Source organism: Nicotiana tomentosiformis, chromosome 5, assembly GCF_000390325.3.
Source record: "Nicotiana tomentosiformis chromosome 5, ASM39032v3, whole genome shotgun sequence".
Taxonomy (NCBI): domain Eukaryota; kingdom Viridiplantae; phylum Streptophyta; class Magnoliopsida; order Solanales; family Solanaceae; genus Nicotiana; species Nicotiana tomentosiformis.
The window spans coordinates 70180259-70206238 of record NC_090816.1 but is presented as its reverse complement, the minus strand read 5'-3'; the positions used below and the strand labels follow the sequence as shown (position 1 = coordinate 70206238).

The 25980-nt window shown below is 36.6% G+C and overlaps 1 long non-coding RNA gene across 1 annotated transcript; it reads right to left on the bottom strand.

The window, feature by feature from the left end:
* Positions 1-21548: 21548 nt before the first annotated feature.
* Positions 21549-24618, bottom strand: LOC108946742 (uncharacterized). The gene is made up of 2 exons (XR_001971082.3): positions 24515-24618; positions 21549-22987 (listed from the first exon to the last, which is right to left on the bottom strand). It is a non-coding gene; the product is annotated as an uncharacterized lncRNA (long non-coding RNA).
* Positions 24619-25980: the final 1362 nt, after the last annotated feature.

Sequence of the window (25980 nt, the reverse complement as noted above, 5' to 3'; positions counted from 1 at the left end):
GGTAATACTTCTAAATTAATTAACTTCCGCAAGGTTTTGTAATTGACATGTCCTAAACGAATATGCCATAAATCATTTGACTCCAATAAATAAGAAGAAGCTGAAATTTTATTCATACTGTCAACAACCATTACATTTAGTTTGAAGAGGCCCTCTGTGATGTAGCCCTTTCCAACATATATTTCATTCTTGCTTACAACAACTTTATCAGAAACAAATACATATTTGAATCAATTCTTCACAAGTAAAGAAGTAGAAACTAAATTCTTCCTAATAGTAGGAACATGAAGAACGTTGTTGAGAGTTAACACCTTGGAGGAAGTCATCTTCAGGAATATCTTCCCATAATCTTCAATCTTGGCAATTGCAGTATTTCTCATGGAAAGCGCTTCTTCAAGACTAGCAGTAGAGTAAGTCGCAAATGCTTCCTTGATAGCACAAATATATCGAGTGGCTCCAGAGTCAATCCACCAGTCCTTCGGATTTCCAACTAGGTTATATTCCGAAAGTATTGCACACAGATCATCAATGTAATTATTCTTCTCCACTATGTTGGCATGTCCCTTCTTCTTATCCTTTTTCGGGAGACGACAATCAGGGGCTTTGTGACCGTTTTTTCCACAATTGTAGCAACTGCCCTTGAATTTCCTTTTGTTCTGCTCCTTAGTCTATCTAGAAGACCTCTTTCTCTTCTAACTTTTTGAAGCAGTCTCCTCAACGATATTAGCTCCCATGATCGTTGAATTTCCACGAGACTTCTTCTCAGCTGTTTTGTTGTCTTTCTCGATCTTGAGACAAATCACAAGATCTTTCAACTTCATTTCTTTGCGCTTATGCTTAAGATAGTTCTTGAAATCTCTCCACGAAGGAGGCAATTTTTCAATCATTGCAGCCACTTGAAATGCTTCATTCACGACCATACCTTCAGCAATAAGGACATGAAAAATAAGTTGAAGCTCCTGAACTTGGGTTCCAACAGTTTTGTTGTCTATCATTTTATAGTCTAAAAACTTGGCAACCACGAATTGCTTCAAGCATGCATCTTTAGTCTTGTACTTCTTCTCAAGTACGTCCCATAATTCTTTCGAATTATTCATCGCACTGTACACATTGTACAAGTCATCCTCTAAGGCGCTTAAGATATAGCCTTTGCAAAGAAAATCTGCCTGCTTCCACGCCTCAACAATCATGAATTTCTTGTTGTCCGGCATGTCCGCAACAGGCATTGGAGGTTCTTCACTGGTGAATTTTTGTATACCAAGTGTGGTAAGCCAGAAGAACACCCTTTGCTGCCATCCTTTGAAGTTGGCTCCGAAAAATTTCTCTGGTTTCTCTGCCGGTGGAACAACAGTCCGGCTTGACGAGGCTATCGTCATTACCGCAACCGTCGTAGAAGAATTTACGTTATCAATTGCCATTTCTCAATGTAAACAACAGAAGAGTTCAATTAATGGCAAAACCAGAACATTAAACAATATTGTTATTAACAACAAACAGTATGTATAATGAATAAAACTAAAGTTTTTATATACTGTTTCACAGAAAACGATGAAGTTTTTATGTTCTTCAAATCGTTTTCTGAATTTCAATATCGTTTTCTGAATTTCAATACTCTGATGAAGTTTTTATATCTTCAAATCATAATAGTAAAATTCAGAAGGAGTAGAAAACCACACAGGTTTTAATCTACACAAACAAAATACAGAATATAATAAAATAATTTCCTTAAGATTGTTATAAATCTGTATTGCTGTAATAAATAATTAAACCATTAACCTTTCTGAAATATATAAACAAAACAGAAAGTTAGTAATACTTGTTTAACGAAATAAATTCTGAAAAAATAGTATAGGAATAAATCGAGTCCACTGAATACACAGTGTGTCCTTAAGGAAATTATTCCCCTCAAGTACCCGAGGTGCTGGAATATATCCTCCCAAGATAGAATGATTTAACTCACCGGAGTATTGGTACCAAAAACGTCGGTGAACAGCGAGCCACTCGAAGGCTGTAAAACACACTCGAATTTTCTTGCAGAAGAAGAAGAAGAAGATCAGAAAATTTCGTAAGGAAAGATTCTAGGATTCAAAGTATATTTATAGAGTTGCTGGCATTGTTTCTGAAAAGGTTTGCAACCTTTCAGAAACAGCCATACCTGTTGGAACAGGTTGTTTGAAATATTGCGGGAAAATGGATTTAAAATAATCCGGGAAAGAAAACGGGCCTGACCAGACCGGGTCGCGGGTCATGGGTTATTCCGGAATGAATTTTTTGTTAATTATTCAATTAATTAATTAAATAATTGAAAGGAATTTTGTCCAAAAAGATTAATCAATCTATCCGAAGCCGAAGCCGAGTCGAGCGAGCGACGACGACGGCGCGAGGCTTGCCTTCTTCTTAACTCTTTAAGAGCTAGAAGAAGAGCAATTATATATATACCCATCAAAAGCCTTTTCTTCCTCCAATATGGGACAATGTCCCTTTACCAAGGAGGGAAACTCAAATATTTCATTTTTTCACCATTTCTCAATCACCCTCTTTAAGCTACACAAGCTTAAAATCCCAACAATCCCCCACATGAATAGGGAATGGCTATAAAATAAAGGAATGCGCGGACGTGTGTGTGTTTTACATGTAAGAAATAATTGCATCTGGATAAGTAGGTTTCCCTTTGAACTTTTCTTAGTGAACTTATATTGGATATACTCGGTCAATCGGTAGATTTGATATCTTTGTACCGTCGAGCTTTGTTGTATACCTAGACAACATAAGTCACACAATCAATCCTTAACCATCTATGGTTCTCACGGTTGTGTTCGTTTCAGCCATGAACACCGCCCGGTTTCTTGAGTGCTTAGAGAATGGGCCTTTACTTTCATTCCCCTTGAAGCGGCTTACACTTCACACTCACATAGGTGATTTCTAAACGTGTAATCCTATAGACACACTATCTGGTCATATCCTTCCAGACTTAGCAAATCATTAAAAAACCTTTAAGCTTTGTTGACTCATCAAAAAGCCTTAATGCTTTACCTCGATTTTTGAACATTGTCATCATCACGAGAATGGGTTGAGTTATTTGACAATGTTGAACCGTCATTCATAACTTTGTTTGATCTCTTTTAACCTAGCTCGTGGGATCTCCAATCTGCTAGGTAGAGTTTACTGCCATGATGACTTGTCCTAGACCTTAACCCCATTCCCTTTGATGATCTTTCAACTTCCTCACTAGATAGGCCTTTTGTAAGTGGATCCGACACGTTATCTCTTGACTTTACGTAGTCAATTGTGATAATACCACTAGAGAGTAGTTGTCTAACGGTATTGTGTCTCCGTCATATATGACGAGATTTTCCGTTATACATAACGCTCCCTGCCCTGCCTATTGCCGCTTGACTATCACAATGTATACAAATAGGTGCCAAAGGTTTTGGCCAAAATGGAATATCTTCCAAGAAATTCCGGAGCCATTCAGCTTCTTCACCGGCCTTATCTAAAGCTATGAATTCAGATTCCATTATAGAACGGGCGATGCACGTTTGTTTGGATGATTTTCAAGACACTGCTCCACCCCCAATTGTGAAAACATATCCACTCGTGGATTTAACTTCAGATGATCCAGTGATCTAATTTGCATCACTATATCCCTCGATCACAGAGGAATATTTGTTATAATGCAAAGCATAATTTTGGGTATGTTTGAGATACCTTAAAACTCGTTTCATTGCCATCCAATGTATATGATTGGGATTACTTGTAAACCGACTCAGATTACTAATAGCACATGCTATATCTGGTCGCGTACAATTCATGATATACATCAAACTTCCCAATACTCTTGCATAGTCCAGTTGTGAGTCACTTTCATCTTCATTCTTTTGAAGTGCATAACTCACGTCAATTAGAGTCTTTGCAATTTTGAAATCCAAATACTTGAACTTGTCAAGTACCTTTTCAATGTAGTGAGACTGTAATAATGCTAGACCTTGTGGAGTCTTGTGAATTCTGATACCTAAGATCACATCAGCAACTCCTAAGTCTTTCATATCGAATTTGCTAGCCAACATGCGCTTAGTAGCATTTATATCTGCCATATTTTTGCTCATTATCAATATGTCATCAACATATAAACAAACAATGACTTTATGACCTGGAGTGTTTTTAATGTAAACACATTTGTCGCACTCGTTGATTTTAAACCCACTTGCCAACATTGTTTGGTCAAATTTGGCATGCTATTGTTTGGGTGCTTGTTTAAGTCCATAAAGCGACTTAACAAGTTTGCACACTTTCGTTTCTCCATTTAAGAAAGCTGTTTTAACATCCATTTGATGGATTTCAAGACCATACACGGCCGCTAGTGCCACTAACACCCTAATAGGTGTTATCCTCATTACTGGCGAGTAAGTGTCAAAGTAATCAAGGCCTTCCTTTTGTCTATAACCTTTGATAACAAGTCTTGCCTTATAAATTCAATAGTGCCATCAACTTTCACTTTCCGTTTAAAGATCCATTTCGAACCTAAAGGCTTATTTCCCGGAGGAAGATCTACCAATTCCCATGTATGGTTATCCAAAATTGATTGAATCTCACTATTGACTGCCTCTTTCCAAAATGCTAAATCAGAAGATGACATAGTTGCTTTAAAAGTTTGAGGCTCATTTTCAAGCAAGAATGTCACAAAATCTTGTCCAAAGGAAGTAGATGTTCTTTGACGTTTGCTACAGCTTGGATCGTCTATACTTGGTGTATTTTCCTTTGGTTCTTCCCGAGGTCGTTTAGGTCTTTCACTTAACGACTCACATTCAGTTTTATACTGATAGATGCTTTCAAAGAATTCAGCATTATCTGATTCCATTACAGTATTAACGTGAATATTGGGATTATCGGATTTATGAATCAAAAACCGACATACTTTACTATTTGTAGCATATCCAATGAAAACGCAATCAATAGTTTTTGGTCCGATTTTAACCCTTCTAGGTAAAGGAACTTGTACCTTTGCTAGACACCCCTACACTTTGAAATATTTCAAGTTGGGTTTTCTTTCTTTCCATTTTTTATATGGAATAGACTGCATTTTGCTGTGGGGTACTCTGTTGAGTATTCGGTTAGTTGTAAGGATAGCTTCGCCCTACAAACTCTGCGGTAATCCGGAACTTATTAATAAAGAATTCATCATTTTCTTTAATGTCCGATTTTTTCTTTCCGCAATTCCATTGGATTGAGGTGTGTAAGGTGTAGTAGTTTGATGGATAATTCCATATTCCGAACATATTTCTGCAAACGGAGATTCATATTCTCCACCCCTATCACTTCTAATCATTTTGATCTTTTTATTCAATTGATTCTCCACTTCATTCTTGTATTGCTTAAATGCTTCAATTGCTTCATCCTTACTACTAAGCAAATAAACATAACAATATTGAGTGCAATCGTCAATAAAAGTAATAAAATATTTTTTTCCACCTCGAGATGGTGTCGACTTCATATCACAAATGTCAGTATGAATTAAGTCTAAAGGATTTGAATTCCTTTCAATATACTTATAAGGATGTTTTACAAACTTAGACTCAACACATATTTGACATTTTGATTTATTACACTCGAATTTAGGTAATACTTCTAAATTAATTAACTTCCGCAAGGTTTTGTAATTGACATGTCCTAAACGAATATGCCATAAATCATTTGACTCCAATAAATAAGAAGAAGCTGAAATTTTATTCATACTGTCAACAACCATTACATTTAGTTTGAAGAGGCCCTCTGTGAGGTAGCCCTTTCCAACATACATTTCATTCTTGCTTACAATAACTTTATCAAAAACAAATACATGTTTGAATCAATTCTTAACAAGTAAAGAAGTAGAAACTAAATTCTTCCTAATAGTAGGAACATGAAGAACGTTGTTGAGAGTTAACACCTTGCAGGAAGTTATCTTCAGGAATATCTTCCCATAACCTTCAATCTTGGCTATTGCAGTATTTCTCATGGAAAGCGCTTCTTCGGGACTAGCAGTAGAGTAAGTCGCAAATGCTTCCTTGATAGCACAAACATATCGAGTGGCTCCAGAGTCAATCCACCAGTCTTTCGAATTTCCAACTAGGTTACATTCCGAAAGCATTGCACATAGATCATCAATGTAATTATTCTTCTCCACTATGTTGGCATGTCCCTTTTTCTTATCCTTTTTCGGGAGACGACAATCAGGGGCCTTGTGACTGTTTTTTCCACAATTGTAGCAACTGCCCTTGAATTTTCTTTTGTTCTGCTCCTTAGTCTGTCTAGAAGACCTCTTTCTCTTCTAACTTTTTGAAGCAGTCTCCTCAACGATATTAGCTCCCATGATCGTTGAATTTCCACGAGACTTCTTCTCGACTGTTTTGTTGTCTTCCTCAATCTTGAGACGAATCACAAGATCTTTCAACTTCATTTCTTTGTGCTTGTGCTAAAGATAGTTCTTGAAATCTCTCCACGAAGGAGGCAATTTTTCAATCATTGTAGCCACTTGAAATGCTTCATTCACGACCATACCTTCAGCAATAAGGACATGAAAAATAAGTTGAAGCTCCTGAACTTGGGTTCCAACAATTTTGTTGTCTATCATTTTATAGTCTAAAAACTTGGCAACCACGAACTTCTTCAAGCATGCATCTTTAGTCTTGTACTTCTTCTCAAGTACGTCCCATAATTCTTTCGAATTATTCATCGCACTGTACACATTGTACAAGTCATCCTATAAAGCGCTTAAGATATAGCCTTTGCAAAGAAAATCTGCCTGCTTCCATGCCTCAACAATCATGAATTTCTTGTTGTCCGGCATGTCCGCAACAGGCACTGGAGGTTCTTCACTAGTGAATATTTGTATACCAAGTGTGGTAAGCCAGAAGAACACCCTTTGCTGCCATCCTTTGAAGTTGGCTCCGGAAAATTTCTCCGGTTTCTCTGCCGGTGGATCAGCAGTCCGGCTTGACGAGGCTATCGTCGTTGTCGCAACAGTCGCAGAAGAATTTACGTTATTAATTGCCATTTCTCAATGTAAACAATAGAAGAGTTAATTTAATGGCAAAATCAAAACATTAAACAATATTGTTATTAACAACAAACAGTATGTATAATAAATAAAACTGAAGTTTTTATATACTGTTTCACAGAAAACGATGAAGTTTTTATGTTCTTCAAATCGTTTTCTGAATTTCAATACTCTGATGAAGTTTTTATATCTTCAAATCATAATAGTAAAATTCAGAAGGAGTAGAAAATCATACAGGTTTTAATCTACACAAACAAAATACAGAATATAATAAAATAATTTCCTTAAGATTGTTATAAATCTGTATTGCTGTAATAAACAATTAAACCATTAAGCTTTCTGAAATATATAAACAAAACAGAAAGTTAGTAATACTTGTTTAACGAAATAAATTCTGAAAAAACAGTATAGGAATAAATCGAGCCCACTGAATACACAGTGTGTCCTTAAGAAAATTATTTCCCTCAAGTACCCGAGGTGCTAGAATATATCCTCCCAAGATAGAATGATTTAACTCACCGGAGTGTTGGTACCAAAAATGCCGGTGAACAGCGAGCCACTCGAAGGCTGTAAAACACACTCGAAATTTTGTGCAGAAGAAGAAGAAGAAGAGCAGAAAATTTTGTAAGGAAAGATTCTAGGATTCAAAGTATATTTATAGAGTTGCTGGCATTGTTTCTGAAAAGGTTTGCAACCTTTCAGAAACAGCCATACCTATTGAACAGGTTGTTTGAAATATTACGGGAAAACGGATTTAAAATAATCCGGGAAAGAAAACGGGTCTGACCAGACCGGGTCGCGGGTCATGGGTTATTCTGGATTGAATTTTTCGTTAATTATTTAATTAATTAATTAAATAATTGAAAGGAATTTTGTCCAAAAAGATTAATCAATCGATCCGAAGCCGAAGCCGAGCCGAGCGAGCGAGCGACGACGGCGCGAGGCTTGCCTTCTTCTTTAACTCTTTAAGAGCTAGAAGAAGAGCAATTATATATATACCCGTCAAAAACCTTTTATTCTTCCAATATGGGACAATGTCTCTTTGCCAAGGAGGGAAACTCAAATATTTCATTTTTCCTCTATTTCTCATTCACCCTCTTTAAGTTACACAAGCTTAAAATCTCAACAGTTAATCTTCTATATAAATAGGTGATTGTATTTTCATTTCTAGCCTTGTAGCTCAATATTGAAACAAGAGAGAATGTATTCTCCTTTCTCTGCTTTCTCATTCAGTTCCTCTTTTGCTCGACTCCATAGCTGACCTCTATTAACATATCTTCTCTCTTTCTTTTCTCATTGCGAGGCTTATGTTTGTTTGCCACCAATTTGCGTCAGTTGTTGGAGCAGGTTACAGCATAACAAAATATGAGTCCAAGCAGATATTCCATTGAAGCTTCTCACCTCCTCCTTTTCATCTTATTATTGTACAATTGCTTTTGATACTAATTAGGGTTATTTAGTCAATCTTGCATATTGGTTGAAAGTCGTGCACAATAGTTTGCTTTTTATTACATCTTGTGTTGCTAAAGTTTGCAAACATTTTAAATTATTACAAGTTGAATTTTCTATAAAATTATCATGAATGCTTACAGGAACCTTAGAATCTTTAATCATTGACTATGAAATTCTTGTGTATGATAGATAAAAGGAGCAGTGCACTATATGGAGTTTAATTAAGATCTGTGAATGCATTCATATGCACTATATGGTTCTCCAATTGATTTTTAGATAATAATGAGTTTTTTTCACAATTTTCTGTATATTCTGTAGGATATCTGCTTATGTTTTTTATTTTTTGGGTACGTAACTCTATCTGCTTATTGTTTGAGAACAGTGAATCCCCTCATCTTGAGTAACTACTCAATTACTTCCTCGAATACACCCACGTTCCTTTCCCCATTATATTCCATCACTTCATTGATTTATTTTCCTATTTTTATTACTGTAAGTCTAACGTAAATATAATTGATGGCAAAGGAATTGTTCCGGAGAAATAACCGATTCCCCCAACTCAGAAGAGAAGCAGACCCTCCAAAAATTACAAACATACTAACAATAACTCGCTTGTGCCAAAATTTCAAAGAAATAGTGCTGACGAGTGAGTTTCGGTTCTCACAACGATTCATTTCTCTAATGTTCTTTTGTATCCTAATGGTGTTGGCTGCAATATGAATGTGTTTTATAAGTACCTCTTTGGTTTAGAAGAATGAACAACACTCTAAATTCCATATTTGGGTATGATTTTGTATATTCTTGATTTCCTCTGGTGTGTCTATTTGGTTTTAATAGAATGAACAATACTCTAAATTCCATATTTGGGTATGATTTTGTATATTCTTGATTTTCTCTGGTGTGCATATATGGTGGCACTCTACTATTTTCTTTTTCTCTTTGGTTTATGTGAGGAGGAGCTAATCAAGAAAAAGGTATTTTTTGGGATTTATTTGTCAAACTTAAGAGGAGAAGTATGATAATTCTGCAGAACTAATTAGAGGTGTAAGAATGGAGTTTTGACTGGCATGCAAAAGGGTCGTAATTTAAAAGGAGAGTAATTTTCTATAATTTCCTTTTTATATTTGCTGAAATTTTGCTGAAGAAAATAATGTGCTGAATATGGGGAAAATAGAAAGGGGAACATAAGAGTAGATAACTAAGAAAAACAGGGATGAAACAAAAAGGAAAAAGAAGAAGGATGTCTGGCTGATTGTCCATTTTCTTCTGCTTTCCTTTGTTTTAAATTTATAAAAGTAGGAAAAATTTTATACTATGTTTTACGGAAAGAGGATCAAATATATAAAACATAAATTAAATATCAATACTTGCTAATTAATTTTTATTCAAGTCCAAAAGTAAATCTTTAGAATCTGAGACGACTTAGTTTGAATCTAGACCTAATATTTGATGTAATACCGTATATATTTAGATAGGTTTATATGGAAGGAACAATTGCTAAAGGAGAGAAGCTTATATGAAAAAAAAAGAAAGTTGATAAAATTATGTTTGGTGCATGATGTTTTCTTTTTTCCTTCTAATTTCTTTTAACATAGTCAAATTGGATGATCAATTTATTCAGCCAAGATTCAAGGAGAGATAATTTTAAGTTTACTTGGAGTTATCACCAACAAGTCACAAGAGACACACAAGACCTGTTCTATAGCAGCCTGCTTCAAGTTTCGGGTGCCTGCACCAAAAGCATCTGATCGACTAGAATGCAAGGAAAACCAATTCAACCTTGCACTTGATGTGCATATACGCATTGTGTTTGATTCTGTACTTATTTTATATTTTGATGAAGTCTTACATGAATTGGATATGTTGAGAATTCTTTCCTGTTACCTTTTCTCGGCCTTATTGATCTTGATGAATGTTCTGCATTTGGTATTGAAGTATAGAAGAGCTTTTTGCATTCTGGTTGTTATTTGATAAAGACAGACGCAGAGCATATTTATATTGCAGTCTTGGGTGTCTGATACTGTAGATTTGTAACAATACAGGTATGATGTTTGTATAGGGTTAACATAACACTCTAAAGCGATATCATACTGTTGCCAATGTGAGGGACCGGCAAAATGAGAAAGAGTCATGCAAAAAGTTGCAGAAGATTTTGAAGGGTTTTCATATAGTGTGATAATAAAAGAGTAAGTCTTTGTAGATTTTGTCCAAAAAAACTCACGTATTACCATTTGAAACAAACTCAATAGTACTACCGTGAAAAAAATATTTGTGAAAAGCGTGTAAGCCTCACGTAGTCCAAGCAAATCTATATCATTTGTTTTTTTCTTTTGGTAAGTGAATGCACATCATTCTTTATTCAACACTCGAACATAATATGCAATATTCATGATTTTTACTTACAATAAACATTAATTTCATCGGCAAAGTGGGGAATTAATTGTTTGCGTTTGCTCTGAAAATGCATAACCTCCCATTGGTCACTTCTATTAGAAAGAAGTTCAGAGATCATATCTTCTTACAGATCCATATAAAGTACTAAAATAACATCTCCGGTTATACATGATATTTCTCTGCCTTCCTCAATTGACCATGGTACCATAGTTTACATGAAGACAATCAGATGATTGTAATGATTCGATCCATCATTTTGAACTTTAGCGCTTCGTTCGGTGGTTTGAGATTTTGAGTAGCTTCATACGACTTACGTGTATGGTCAGTTTTAGTTTTCGAGTGGTTCGGGATTGACTTGAAATAATAACTCTCGATTTGAAAGCTTTAAGTGGGAATAGTTGACCAAAGTTTGACTTTTAGATAAACAGACTCAGAATCGAGTTTTTATGATTCCGATAGGTTCGTATGATACTTTTGAACTAGTAGGTATGTTCAGATTCGATTTTGGAGGTTCCTATAAGGATTCGACACTATTTGTCGAAAGTTGACAATTTGAAGAACTTAAGAGTTCATAAATTTGACCAAGAGTTGACTTTGATATTATTGGACTCCAATTGGTGTTCCGAGACTTTGGATAGGTCTATATAGTTGAATTGAACTTGTGTGCAAAGTTTGGAAGTAATCCGAAGTGTTTAAGTGTGATTCGGACACTCTTTTAAAAGAATGAAGATTTAATAACTTAAGAGAAATTCTAATCGGTTTGAGCCTCAATTCTTTATTGGATGATCCCATGGGTGTTTTGAGACCTTGGATAAGTTTGAATAATGTATTTGTAATTCCTGGTATGATTGGATGGGGTCCCGAGGGGCTCGAGTGTATTTTGGATCATTGTTTGGGAAACTAGTTAAGTTAAGGATTTGGAGTTTGACCATGGTCAATATCGGTCAAGATGACCTCTTTCGGTGTTTTGAGTACACGAGCAAGTTCGTAGCGTGTTTTATGATTTAAATGCATATATGGTTTGTGTCCAGGAGGTTCCTAATGAGTTTTGCGTGCTAAAATGGAGATATTTTTCATTCTGATTTTTTTTCGTGTAAAGAATTACGAAAATGCCATTTATTTCCCTGAAATTTTCAATTAAAACTTCAAAATATCACTTTTTCCTCATTTTAAGGGAAAATAGGATGATTCAAAAGGCTATCTTGGGTGTAATCTCGCAAGGATTATGTTGGGCTTATCAAATATGAGTTTCGGGATTATTTAGGATCTGATTCAAACGGGAACAACTGTTGCGTTTGTTTTACTTGTTTTAGAATTTAGTCACTTTTTCTCATAAGGTTTTGGAGCTCGGATTTGGGCGCTTTTTGAGAGTATTTTTACAATTTAGATTGGGGTAAGTATTTTTCACTTGGATTTATTTATATTTTATGATTCCAGTCTTGAATTTAATGATTGTTTGATGAATCAAATTGAAGAAATTGGAAATTTTAGTAAAACTTTTTCTAAAACATAAATTGATGATTTGAGCGTCGATTTGAGGTCGGATTTTGATGAAACACGTATATATATTTGGACTTGTATCGGAATGGGTGTTCGAATTTTATGAGTTTTGTCGTGTTCCGGGGTACGGGCTCGTGGTTGACTTTTTGGGTTGACTTTTAAATTTTAGCTAAAGATCGAAGTTTTATTATTCGGAATCATTTTCTATGGCTTTTATTTATGATATTATGTTATTTTGGTTAGATTCGAGCTGTCCGGAGGTTGATTTGCACGGGTATGATTTCTTAGAGTGTTGATTTAACTTATTTGAGGTAAGTATCTTGTCTAGCTTTGTTAGGGGAATTTTTCCTACTAAATGATATTGTTTGCTACATGCTGGGGTGATGTATATACAAGGTGACAAGCGTATAGGCATGTGCAAGGGTTTTCATGCTCGGAAGGGAAAATTATATGCTTTTTTGTGCTTTGTTGAACTTGATGATCCCTTGACTTATGATTTATTTAATTCTATGATTAATAAACTCAATTAACTATCACTACTAGAAATTCGACAAAAACCGACCAACTTTGGTCGGTCAAAAAACCGACCAAAGTTGATCGGTTTTTTAAAATATTTTTTTTAGTTGTTTTTTACGAAACCGACCAACTTTGGTCGGTTTTCTTTGGCGCAAAAATGCGAAAAACTATTTTTGAGTCCCGCGAAATTTATGTTTCAAGAAACCGACCAACTTTGGTTGGTTTTTCAATTAAATAAAATAAAATTAATATTAAAAAAACCGACCAAAATTGGTCGGTTAATTCGGCCGGTCATTTAAAAAAACTGACCAACTTTGGTCTGTAATTTTACTTTTTAATAAAACTGACCAACTTTGGTCGGTTATTTTCGTGCGAAAATACAATTAAAGAGTATAAATCAAATAAAAGACAGTCTTAAAATAAAATGTACCAATGGTCTAGTGGTAGAATAGTATCCTGCCACAGTACAGACCCCGGTTCGATTCCCAGATGGTGAATCTTTTTATTACATAATTAAAATACCGACCAACTTTGGTCGATTTTTTTTGCAATATTTTTTTTTGAATTTAATTGACTGACCAAAATTGGTCGGTAATTTCCGATCAACTTTGGTCGTTATGCCTTTCCGACCACAAAAATACCGTTCACAGGTAAATGGTCACATTTTGGTCGGTTTTTGGCCATTACCGACCAACGTTGGTCGGTTTTTTGGGTCGATTTTTACCGAATTTCTAGTAGTGTATATTAGAAATCATGTTAGAACATATGACATCTTTAAAAGGTTTAATGTGTTGTTTTTGGACTATTTTCATACCTAATTGACAGTAGTATCATGAACACCCATATATACCTGCTATTGTCTTGCTACCTGAGCTTCTTTATCCGTAATAAGAGATGATCATTGGGGCCTTGGGGCTATGTTTGGAACGAGAGTTATTTCCTTGCGCTTGATATGAAGTTGGTACGATGAGTATTGTTGTGCGGTGTGAGATAAGATTGGTCGGTTGGTTGTTACCGCATGAGAAGAATTGGATTTTTCTGTTATGATTACTCAATCGTTAAACACTTACACGTCCTTTACTTAGTTCCTATTAATGTTGTTGTTTTGCATGTTTCTTTCTTATTTGTGCTCTTTTTATAGTTATCTCTGCGTTTCTGTCATGACCCAAAATTCCAACCTTTCCTGATGGCGCCTAACACATTACTAGGCAAGTCGACAATCACATAACAACTACGAATTTGAATTAAAAACATGATTTTATAGGTTCAACAGTGAAAAGTCTCATATATAACTAATAAAAACAACTACAACTCATATACAACAATCCTAAAATCCTGGTGTCACCGAGTGCATGAGTTACTAAATGTCAACATAGTCTAAGTGTCTAGTACAACTGTCTGCTATTGTCTAGTAGTGTATGTTAGAAATCATGTTAGAACATATGACATCTTTAAAAGGTTTAATGTGTTGTTTTTGGACTGTTTACATACCTAATGGACCGTAGTATCATGAACACCCATTTATACCTGCTATTGTCTTGCTACCTGAGCTTCTTTATCCGTAATAAGAGATGATCATTGGGGCCTTGGGGCTATGTTTGGAACGAGAGTTATTTCCTTGCGCTTGATATGAAGTTGGTACGATGAGTATTGTCGTGCGGTGTGAGATAAGATTGGTCGGTTGGTTGTTACCGCATGAGAAGAATTGGATTTTTCTGTTATGATTACTTAATCGTTAAACACTTACATGTCCTTTACTTAGTTCCTATTAATGTTGTTGTTTTGCATGTTTCTTTCTTATTTGTGCTCTTTTTATAGTTATCTCCGCGTTTCTGTCATGACCCAAAATCCCAACCTTTCCTGATGGCGCCTAACACATTACTAGGCAAGTCGACAATCACATAACAACTACGAATTTGAATTAAAAACATGATTTTATAGGTTCAACAGTGAAAAGTCTCATATATAACTAATAAAAACAACTACAACTCATATACAACAATCCTAAAATCCTGGTGTCACCGAGTGCATGAGTTACTAAATGTCAACATAGTCTAAGTCTCTAGTACAACTGTCTAAAAAATAGAACAATACTAAAACAAATGGAAGGGAAGGAGAGTCGAGGTCTGTGGGCGTCATAGCAGCTACCTCAATGGTCTCCTTGTAGATACTGGTACCAAATCTAGAAACCACCGCGTCTAGATGTACCTGGATCTGCACACATAATGCATAATGTGTAGTATGAGTACAACCGACCCAATGTACTCAATAAGTAATAGGACTAAGAAAGATACAATCCGAATCAAAATAATGACAATACATATATAACAGGGTAATGACAGTAATAACTTAGAAAAACATCCATCTTCAGCTCGTACACAAAACATAAATTTAGGCATGCTTTCAAGTTCAACAATTTAAGCCCAACACTGATAGAAATATGCCAAGTACATCTAGCATGAGGAATGTTACATCTTTATGCCTACATGTCAAATATGCAAGTCAAATGTAATGTATCACAGTGATAATCCCAAGTGCTTCCACACTCAGAGTACTCAATCTGTCTATCTCATTTACCACTCACCACACACAATCACTCAGCACTGTACGGGTGCCTGACATCATTGCCCCTCACCAAAGCACGTGTATATAAATCATTGTACTTGCGCTCATTGCTCGTATGTTAGACTCTGGAAGGGCGGATCCTTCTCAAGCGCTAATATAAAGCCTATAAGTCCTACTGCGGCGTGTAGCCTGATCCACATTAATAAGTAAGCCAATAAGGCCTATTGTGACGCGCATTCCGATCCACAATAACACTCACATTCCGGCTCTCAGGCCCAACTCAGTGGGAGTCCTCCAGATGAGGCAATGTTGAAACCTCCCGAACCACGAGGCCTCTTTGTCTCCCTCACCTCACACTCCTGAATATGAACCTGCTCTAGGCATCTAGCAATATCAATCTCCTCGTCAAACCTCACACCTGACGCAATCTCCCGAGTCATGACGAAGCGCAGTCCTTAGTTAAGGCCATCAATGAACCTCTTAATACTCTCCCTCTTAGTGGGAACCAACCATATCGCGTAATGAGCCAACTCTGAAAATATCATCTCATACTGGGTCACTGACATACCCTTCTGGCATAGCTTCTCAAACTACCCACAGCTCTTCCCTGCGAGTTTGTGGAACAAACTTCTCTAAGAAGAGAACTGAGAACTCATGCCACATAAATGATGCAGCGCCGACTCGCCTGCTCAACTCATAGGCCTCCCACCATTTGAAGGCTACCACCGACTGCTGAAAAGTAGTAAATGAGACTCCACTAGTCTCCAGAATACCCGTTGTGCGAAGGATCCACTAACACATGTCTAAGAAATCCCGAGCATCCTTTGACTCAACCCACTAAACTCGGGAGGCCTGAGCCTCCCAAACCACTCTAGCCTCTTATGCTCCTCGCCACTCATAGTTGGACCAACCTGGATCCGAGCAACTGTAACCTGCTCGGGTTGTAGTACCCCTGGTGTCTGAAGTCCCTGAGATATCTGCTCTGGAGTACGGGCGGCGGGAGTCTGTGCACCTCCCTCGGCCTAAGAAGTGTCTGGTGCAGCTGGAACTGAGACTGCCTGAGCCAAACTCGTGCATATAGTCAATATCTGGGCAAAAGCCTCCTAAAGGCCTGGAATCACAATGGGCTCAACCACATCTGGTATCTGCTCCTGAGCTGGAGCAACTGGTGGCTCCAAAGGTATTGCTCAAGCTGTAGTCGGAGCTGCATCTCGGCCTCTACCGCGGCCCTAGCTGGTTGTACTGCTGGTCGTCCGCCCGATCCAGTCGCATGTGTCCTCACCATCTATAAGAGAATAGAATAATAGAATTTTATTTTCCAGAATCAACAAATCCGCATAACAAGAATACAAGTTAGTGAGGTTTCCTAATGTGTTGGTAGCCTCTCGAAGATAAGTACAGACATCTCCGTACCGATCCGCAAGACTCTACTAAACCTGCTCATGACTCGTGAGACCTAAATAACCTAGTGCTCTGATACCAACTTGTCACAAACCCAAAATACCAACCTGTCATGATGGCGCCTATCACATTACTAGGCAAGCCGACAATGACATAACAACTACGAATTTGAATTAAAACATGATTTAATAGTTTCAACAGTGAAAAGTCCCATATATAACTAATAAAAACAACTACAACTCAGCTACAACAATCCCAAAATCCTGGTTTCACCGAGTGCATGAGCTAATAAATATCAACATAGTCTAAGTCTCTAGTACAACTATTTGAAAAATAGAACAGTGCTAAAAATATAGAAGGGAAGGAGAGTCAAGATCTGCGGGCGTCATAACAGCTACCTCAATGGTCTTCGACAGATATTGGCATCAAATATAGCAACCACCACGTCCAGATGTACCTGGATCTGCACACGAAGTGCAGAGTGTAGTATTAGTTCAACCGACCCAATGTACTCAATAAGTAACAAGACTAACCTTGGGCTGAAAGCAGTGACGAGCTCATAAAGATACAGTCCGAATCAAGATAATGACAACAGAGATATAACAGGGTAATGACAGTAATAACTCAGAGAAACTTCCATATTCAGCTCATACAGAGTACAAAAATTTAGGCATGCTTTCAAGTTCAACAATTTAAGCCCAACACTAAATAAAATATGCCAAGTACAACTAGCATGAGGAATGTTACATCTCTATGCCTACATGTCAAATATGCATGTCAAATGTAATGTATCACAGTGATAATCCCAAGTGGTTCCACCCTCAGAGTACTCAATCTGTCTATCTCATTTCCCACTCATCACAAACAATCACTCAGCACTATACGGGTACATGGCATCAATGCCCCTCACCAAAGCACGTATATATAAATCACTCTGCCTGCGCTCACTGCTGGTATATCAGACTTTGGAGGGGAAGTTCCTGCCCAAGCGCTAATATAAAGCCTATAAGGCCGGTTGCAGCATGCAGCCCGATCCACAATAATAAGTAAGCCAATAAGGCCTGCTGCGGCGCGTATCCTGATCCATAATAACACTCACAATTTGGCTCTCAAGCCAAACTCAGTCATCAATCTCTCCAGTCTCACGGGCTCAAAAATCTCATACTACTCAGCCTAAACAATGACAACATGATATAATAGTAAATGATAACAGAGACTGAGATATGATATGCATATGAATAAACATGACTGAGTACGTAATTAAAGTTTAAGCAAATAACTCAACAGTAGAAATGACCTTAGTGGGTCTCAACAGAATAAGCACATAGCATAAATATGCTTTCTAACATAAATCACAGCTCAATTACTCTAACACGTAGGAATGACATGGATAAAACAAGACTAGATAACTACACAGTACAACAGAATCAACCGAGTCATAATTACCATGGTGCACGCCCACACACCCATCACCTAGCATGTGTGTCACCTCAACACCAACCATATAACACGTATTTCAGGATTCATACCCTCAGTACCAAGTTTAGAAGTGTTACTTACCTCAAAGTACGCAACTCAATGCTCCAATAAACCCTTTCCTCGCGAATCGGCCTCCGTACGACTTAAATATAGTCACAAATAAGTTAATATAATCAATACAAACTATAAGAATCGATCCCATACGATAAAGCTAAGTTCTTTAACCATATTCACAAAGCCAACACAAAAAAGTCAACCCAAAGCCCATGCCTTGAAACCTGACAAAATCCACAAAATCTGAACACCTATTCATATTCCCAAATCTTACTCTCCAATCCCTAGTCCACAGATCCCCCAAATTTCACCTCAAAGCCACATAATCTAGGTGGGAAAATCAATGGGTATTTAATAATAATGAGTAAAAGTGATCGAAAGTTGATTACCTATTGAAATCTTGTGAAATCCCTCTCAATAATTGCCACAAATTGAGCTTCCAAAGTCCAAAAATAAAGAAAAGACTCAAACCCTTATTTATATCTTTCTATCCAGCATTTTCGCTTCTGCGGACTCACCAACCACATCTGCGGCTCCGCTTCTGTGGAGTTTCATTAAACTCCCGACCAGCCACTTTTGCGGTCCAAATCCCGCTTATGTTCCTCGCACCTGTGGAAGCCTTCCGCTTCTGCAATTACTTAGCTCCTAACCAAAATCTGCATCTGCGGTATCTTCATCGCATCTGCGGGCTGGAAGATGCAGAAATACCCTCGCACTTGCGACCACTACCCAACTCAATCAGGACCGCACCTGCAACCCATAGCCGCTTCTGCGGCTCTGCACTTGCGGCCAAAAAAACTTGCGGGTGCGATTGCACCAGAACTGAAACATGTCAGATTTTGCATAAGTCCCAAACTCAATTCGAATCTCACCCGAGTCCCCCGGGACCCCATCCAAACATACCAACACATCCTAAAATACGATACGAACTTAGACAAAGCCTGAAATCACATCCAACAATAACAAAAACACAAATCGCACCCCAATTCAAGCCTATTGAAACTAATGGATTTCCAACTTCTACAATTGATGCCGACACCTATCAAACCAACTCCGATTGACCTCAAATTTTGCATACAAGTAATAAATGATACAACAAACCTATTCCAACTTTCGAAACAAAACTCCGAGCCTGGTATCAACAAAGTCAACTTTCGATCAAACTTCTCAACTTTCCAAACCATCAACTTTCCAATTTTTGCCAATTCAAGCCAAAACGACCAGAACCTCCAAATCGGTATCCGGACATATTCCTAAGTTAAAAATCACCATACGAAGCTATGGGAACTATTAAAATTTCATTCCGGAGTCGTTTACATATAAGTCAATATCCGGTCAACTATTTCAACTTAGGCCTTCAATCATGGGACTAAGTGTCCCAATTTATTTCGAAATATCCCCGAAACCGAACCAACCACCCCGGAAAGTCACATAACAACAAACAAACATAGAAAAATCAATAAATAGGGGAACGAGGCTACAATACTCAAAATAACCAGTCGGGTTGTTACAGTTTTCTATCTGTCCTGTTACTGTGATATCTATGTTTCTACCTTGTCTGTACGGTTGCCTTATGTTTTTACTTGATTTATTTCTGCTACATGTTCTCTTCTAATTTATGCCTTTACTGTTATTTGTCCGTACATATTATTTGCCTATATTTGTTACGTGATTTACTTATTAGTTGTCTTGACTTGTTACATGCCATCACTTACTACATGCCTTCACATGTTATATGTCTTTATTTGCTATGTGCCTCCACATGCTACATGATTTTACTTCTTACACACTTTGACGTGCATCCTTTCTCACTTCATGCTCTACACTTCCTTGCTTAGACGGATTGGGTAACTTTTTGATTGGTTGTGTGTTTATGCTTTATGAAAGCTTTGGTTTTAAAATGTGGGAGATTTGCTCTGGGTGCTATGTTACTCACCTTACTTTGTTTGAGTTTGTATTCCTAGTTTAATTTCGCGTGTTAGTTTCCCTGGTATTACATTGTGAATTTTCGAGCTTCTTGTTGTTGAATAGTCTCATATGAATCTACTTCAGGCTACAAAAGAGAAGATATTATTACGTCGAATCGGGTTGCACGCCGCAACGGATATTAGTATTATTGTATGGCATTGGGTTGCACGCCGCAACAGATATTGGTATTACTCTTTGGGATCGGGTTACATGTCGCAATGATATTTGTGTGTGTATGTATATGTGTGTGTGTGTGTGTGTGTGTGTGTGTGTGTGTGTGTGTATATATATATATATATATATATATATATATATATATATATATATATATATATGGATCGGGTTGCGCGCCGCAACGGAGAAAATATATTATGACTGTTCTTGATTGTGTTCTATATCTGTGTTACATTGTGAATTGAGCATAGGTGATATTCTAGGGCCCTCTATCATTTGTATTCGTGTTTAATTTATTACGTAATTATTTGCGTTTCTTTCTCGTATTGGTCTTGCTGCTTATTATCTGCACAGGTAAACTATTGAGTGGGTATCTTTTGACTAAAAATCTCGCCACTACTTCACCGAGGTTAGTCAAGATACTTAATGAGTACAAGAGGTCGGTTGTACTCATGCTACACTTCTACACCTTGCTTGCAGATCTTGGAGCTGCGTAGCTGTTGAAGACGAAGCCTGGCAGTGAAGACGTTCCAGATTCAAGCTACCCCTTGTTCATGGTAGTTTAGGACTTAAATTCTGTTTATGTATACTTCAAACAAATGTTGTATTAATTTCATACGAGCTTTGTAGATTTAAGTCTTAGAGGCTCATGACTTGTACTACCAATCATTGGGTTATTGTACAAAGATTCAGTTATTTTACTTATTGACTTTATATTAATTTCAGTAGAATTGTGTTGACTATTAATTGGCATACCTATCGGGTTGGGTTAGGTGTCATCACGACTATGCGGATTTTGGGTTGTGACAATGATTAACTTAGCTCTCAATATCAGATTTTCTTTTATTGTCTTTCTGCTGAATTTTTATTTCTCTATCTCGACTATACTTACAAAAAGATGATTTGTAAATTCAATGATGTTTTTGACAATAGCGCGAAGCGCGTGCAATTTAACTAGTCATAAATATATTAAGAAGTACGTAGAAAGTCAATTGTGATGGGAAGAAAATCAAGATCAACGAAAAGAAAGTGAACTCGGAAAAATGAATCTTATTATTGTTTACAAGCAAATGGAAAAAAGTACAACACACAATACAGGATTGTATGGAAGGACGATTAAATGGACAAGTAAAAGAATTAAAATCAAGATCCTCCTTTTGAAGGGTGGACTGCATAGTAGGTCTGGACAATATCTGAATAAAGGAGGAAAATAGAACCAACCAAAGCACTTATAGACCAGGGACTGTTAAAATGTGTATTTTTCAATTCAGACAACCAAGTCCTGGCTTTGTTGTTATAGTGATCCTCGATATTCCTTTTCTCCTTGTAGAAAAACGATTCATCTTCTGTGCCATAAGTATTCAATGATTTATCATTTATAGACTTGTACCACTTGTTCGTCACTCCCTAAGCTGTCCATTAAAATTTTCTTTTCTCGCAGCTCTTTGACATCCTCTTGTGAAACAATAAGTGATTTCATGAAATTCACGTAAGCAGTGACAGCTTTATCGGTAAAAACATTGGGACAGAATTCATAAGCAATCATGTTCATGAAAAATGCTCTGGTGTACGGAGAAACATACCAACATGGGAGTTTGAGCTTTGCACAGTGACAGAATTCAGCGGGACTAAACCTTATACCATTCAAAGACGCAATATCGCTAGGCCTGTGAATGCCCTTTGATTTCAGATCCGTCACAGAATGAAACACATACCCCCCACGGCCACGAGTTGACGTTTTATCTTTTCTACAACACCATTATTCAAGACATAATACCAAGTTGTTGAAAATATCACGGAAAGGATCGCAAGCATGTACACGTGGTTGTGGGATTTCCCCGCTGCCAGTGGCGATTACTCTTCGGAAAGGTGAAGGGGCTGTTTATTATTGTCATTATCTTTCAATAATCTTGTGTCCTCATCGAAGAGTATGTTAAAACAAGAGCTTCCCCCCGTCTCTATAAATCCTTTTTCATTTACAGGATATCTCGAGCTAGCCAAGATCATGATCTGAACGGTACCTGATTTTCAAGCAAATATAAATCACGTTTACTTAGGGTATAAACTGCAGTACCAAGATGCTCAATTGTCTCGCTCCGTTTAGAATGAACCATGCGTCAAGGAGCATCATTTCAGCAAAATAAATGTCATCATAGATAGACGTGAATTCTTCGAGGTAACAATTTTTAGCATAGTCAATTTCCTTTAGAATCTTCCCGAGGAAGAAAGCTTTGTCTTGATTACTCCCTTGAATGAACATGTCTAGGGCCATGGGCTTGAAATCCTGAACAAACTTGAGCTTCTCCTTTCCATGGTGGTAAGGCCCAAGTGAAACCACTTTAGGATCACGTTCACCGCTTTCCTTATTCTCATCACTCAGGAATGAAGGAACCTTTTGTATTTGATTCCTTCTAACTTTAGTTGAGTTATCCAGTTTCATTTCAGAACCTTCATGAACAACATGAATAGGCAATATTAGTTATAAGTAGTGAAATTAGACCAGTTATATTTCAATCTGAACTTCTGTTTGACTGGACATGCACATAGTTCGAGAAAGATTTTTTTTAATCTTTTATGTTTGTACTTTTAATATGATGTCAAGAAACTTCTATGACTATAAAATAATATTATTTATAGTAAATAAAAAATTTAAAGTTAAATTACTTCTAAATATATAAATTTATATATTGTTCTTTTTGGAGGAAAGAGTATATTCCTTCTTTTAGTTGTAGAAACCACAATAATCAATGAAAACATTAAAGAAAAATTAAACTTGAGTTGAAGGTGATGTCAATTAATGAATGAACCAAGTACTCAGATGTTGTCTAGGTGAACAACTAATAAGTACATTTTAATTTATTTATGCATTTTGTAAGTATAAAGAATATCACAGATTAAGTATTTTTAAGCGAAAATCAGTCAAAAGTCATAAGTTTGTCAACCCTAATTTATTACTTGCTTATCACACTTTGATTTGACTAAACTCTTCACTATTTTATGTTTAAATTTATAATTAATCCCCGAAGAGCCCTTGCCAAAACAAAACTCCTAATACCTCTCCATTATGTTTCAGTTATTCGTCTTTTTTTTTTTCAATACTAAAGGTACTTTTACATTTATATTTTTTCTGTAAATAGCTTCATATGTATTTTGGTCATTTTAACAAAAAATAAGGTTATTAACACTTTTTTACTAAATATACCAATTGTTTATATTTTCATCACTATTATATACAATGCATGTTTATTTATAGTTTTGGTTAGGTACTGATCACTATATGGTCCAGAATTTAAGACGATAGAAAGTAAGGAAATAGAAAATCAAACGATGAATTAGTGCATACTATTATAGACATATAGAATAAGTTTCCTGAAAACAGGTGAAATCTAATTCATATGAAAATTATCGATCCCCTAAAACCGAAGCCTAAAGGAAGAACGAAAATTAAAAACAGTTTGTGCAATACGTTTTTCTCCCTTAAGTTGAAGTTTTACATTATTCTATATATCTTTGCATGCAAGATTATAGAATCACAAACAGAAAAGGATGCAAGCTTTTGGCATTTTTAGCTTTAGGTATTAAAATACCTTCTAGTTGGGCGTAACTAAATTAATTTTTTTTTCTATTTAACTTAGAATCCATCCTTTTGGCAAATCGATATTCGTGAACATTTTGTATAGAAGAAAGTGTTCCTAAATTTAATTTTACTCGCTACCTGCAAGATTATATCATCTACACAAATTCATTGGTTAGGATTCAAAAAATCTATCACGCGGGTGCAGGGAGTTACACCTGTGCTCTTTTTTTTTGGGTCCGAATTTGCCTTTCGGTCTTGATCTGAGCACATGTCTAACTACTAAGAAAGCTCGAAGAATTTAATAACTAAAATAATGAAAAGAATTCTTGATGCTTTAAGAGGCATACCAGGAAATTAAACTAAAAAAATACATTTCTAGAGTAGAACACATTACATACCAGTGTACTAGCGTTTTGGGTGCTCTTCCACTGAGATGTTTGATAATAGTTCAAGAATGTAGCCATATTTAAAGGCTTATGAAGGATGGAATATTTTAAGCCTTGGATCCATAGTAAGGAATAAATGTTAAAGTATTATTGGGGTGCTTCAAAAGGAAATAAAGGCATACTACTCTAATTTAGAATCCGAATTTCTTTTATAATTTGTATCCAATTAATTAGTAAAACAAACCGATATATTTCTTTTTCTTTTTTCTCTTTTTTTCTTAATCTTTTTTCTTTTCATTTTTTGTTTTCTGTTTTGGTTTTGGTTTTTGTGTTTTTCCTTTTTAATGCTTTGCTCATCATAACTTCCAACTATAAGATCCTTAAAAAAAATCATAAACCAATAGATAAGACTATTCTAACTAGCTACTCACATTCGTGTGAATATTATCACCTAGTTCTCATAAAATAGAGGAGTTGGAATATATATATATATATATATATATATATATATATATATATATATATATATATATATATATATATAGTTGTAACGACCCGACCGGTCGTTTTGAGAGTTAGAGCCCCGAACCCCTATTAATTGCTTTTTCCATTTCTATTTCTGCTATTGTGACTGGCCGGGATAATTGATTTTGAGTTTCGGAGTGTTTTGGGACACTTAGTCCCTAAATGAGAGCTTAAGTCTTAGAATTTGGACCGTAGTCGGAACTGTGTGAAAACAATTCCGGAATAGAATTCTGTCAGTTCCGTTAGCTCCGTTAGATAATTTTGGATTTAGGGGCGTGTCTGGATTGTCTTTTGGAGGTCTGTAGTTTATTTAGACTTGAATTGGCGAAAATTGAATTTTTGGAGTTGTGAACCGGTAGTGAAAATTTTGATATCGGGGTCGGATTCTAATTTCGGAAGTTGGAGTAGGTCTGTAATATTGAATATGACTTGTATGCGAAATTTGGGGACATTCAGACGTGGTTTGATAGGTTTCGGCATCGGTTGTAGGAATTTGAAGTTTTAAATTCTTTAAGTTTGAATTGGAGGGTGATTCGTGATTTTAGCGTTAGTTGATGTGATATGTGGTCTCGACTAAGTTTGTATGGTATTTTAATATTGGTTGGTATGTTTGGTTGAGGTCCCGGGGCCCTCTGGTGAGTTTCGAGTACTTAACAGATCAAAAGTTGGATTTGAGTTGCTGCTGAAGTTTTCAGATGGTGGAGAGACCGCAGGTGCGTGATCGCACGTGCGGAGAGGCAAGCGCAGAAGCGAAAAAATAGAGGAGTTCCAGGGGTCGCAGGTGCGAGGTGAATCCCGCATCTGCGATGCCCGCAGATGCGTCAGGGTCATCGCAGGTGCGCAATGTCCGCAGAAGCGGAAGGGATTTCCGCATGCGCGCACGCGCAGGTGCGGCCTTTTCATTGCAGGTGCGAAGACAGAAGGGGTAAGTGATTTGCGCAGATGCACAAATT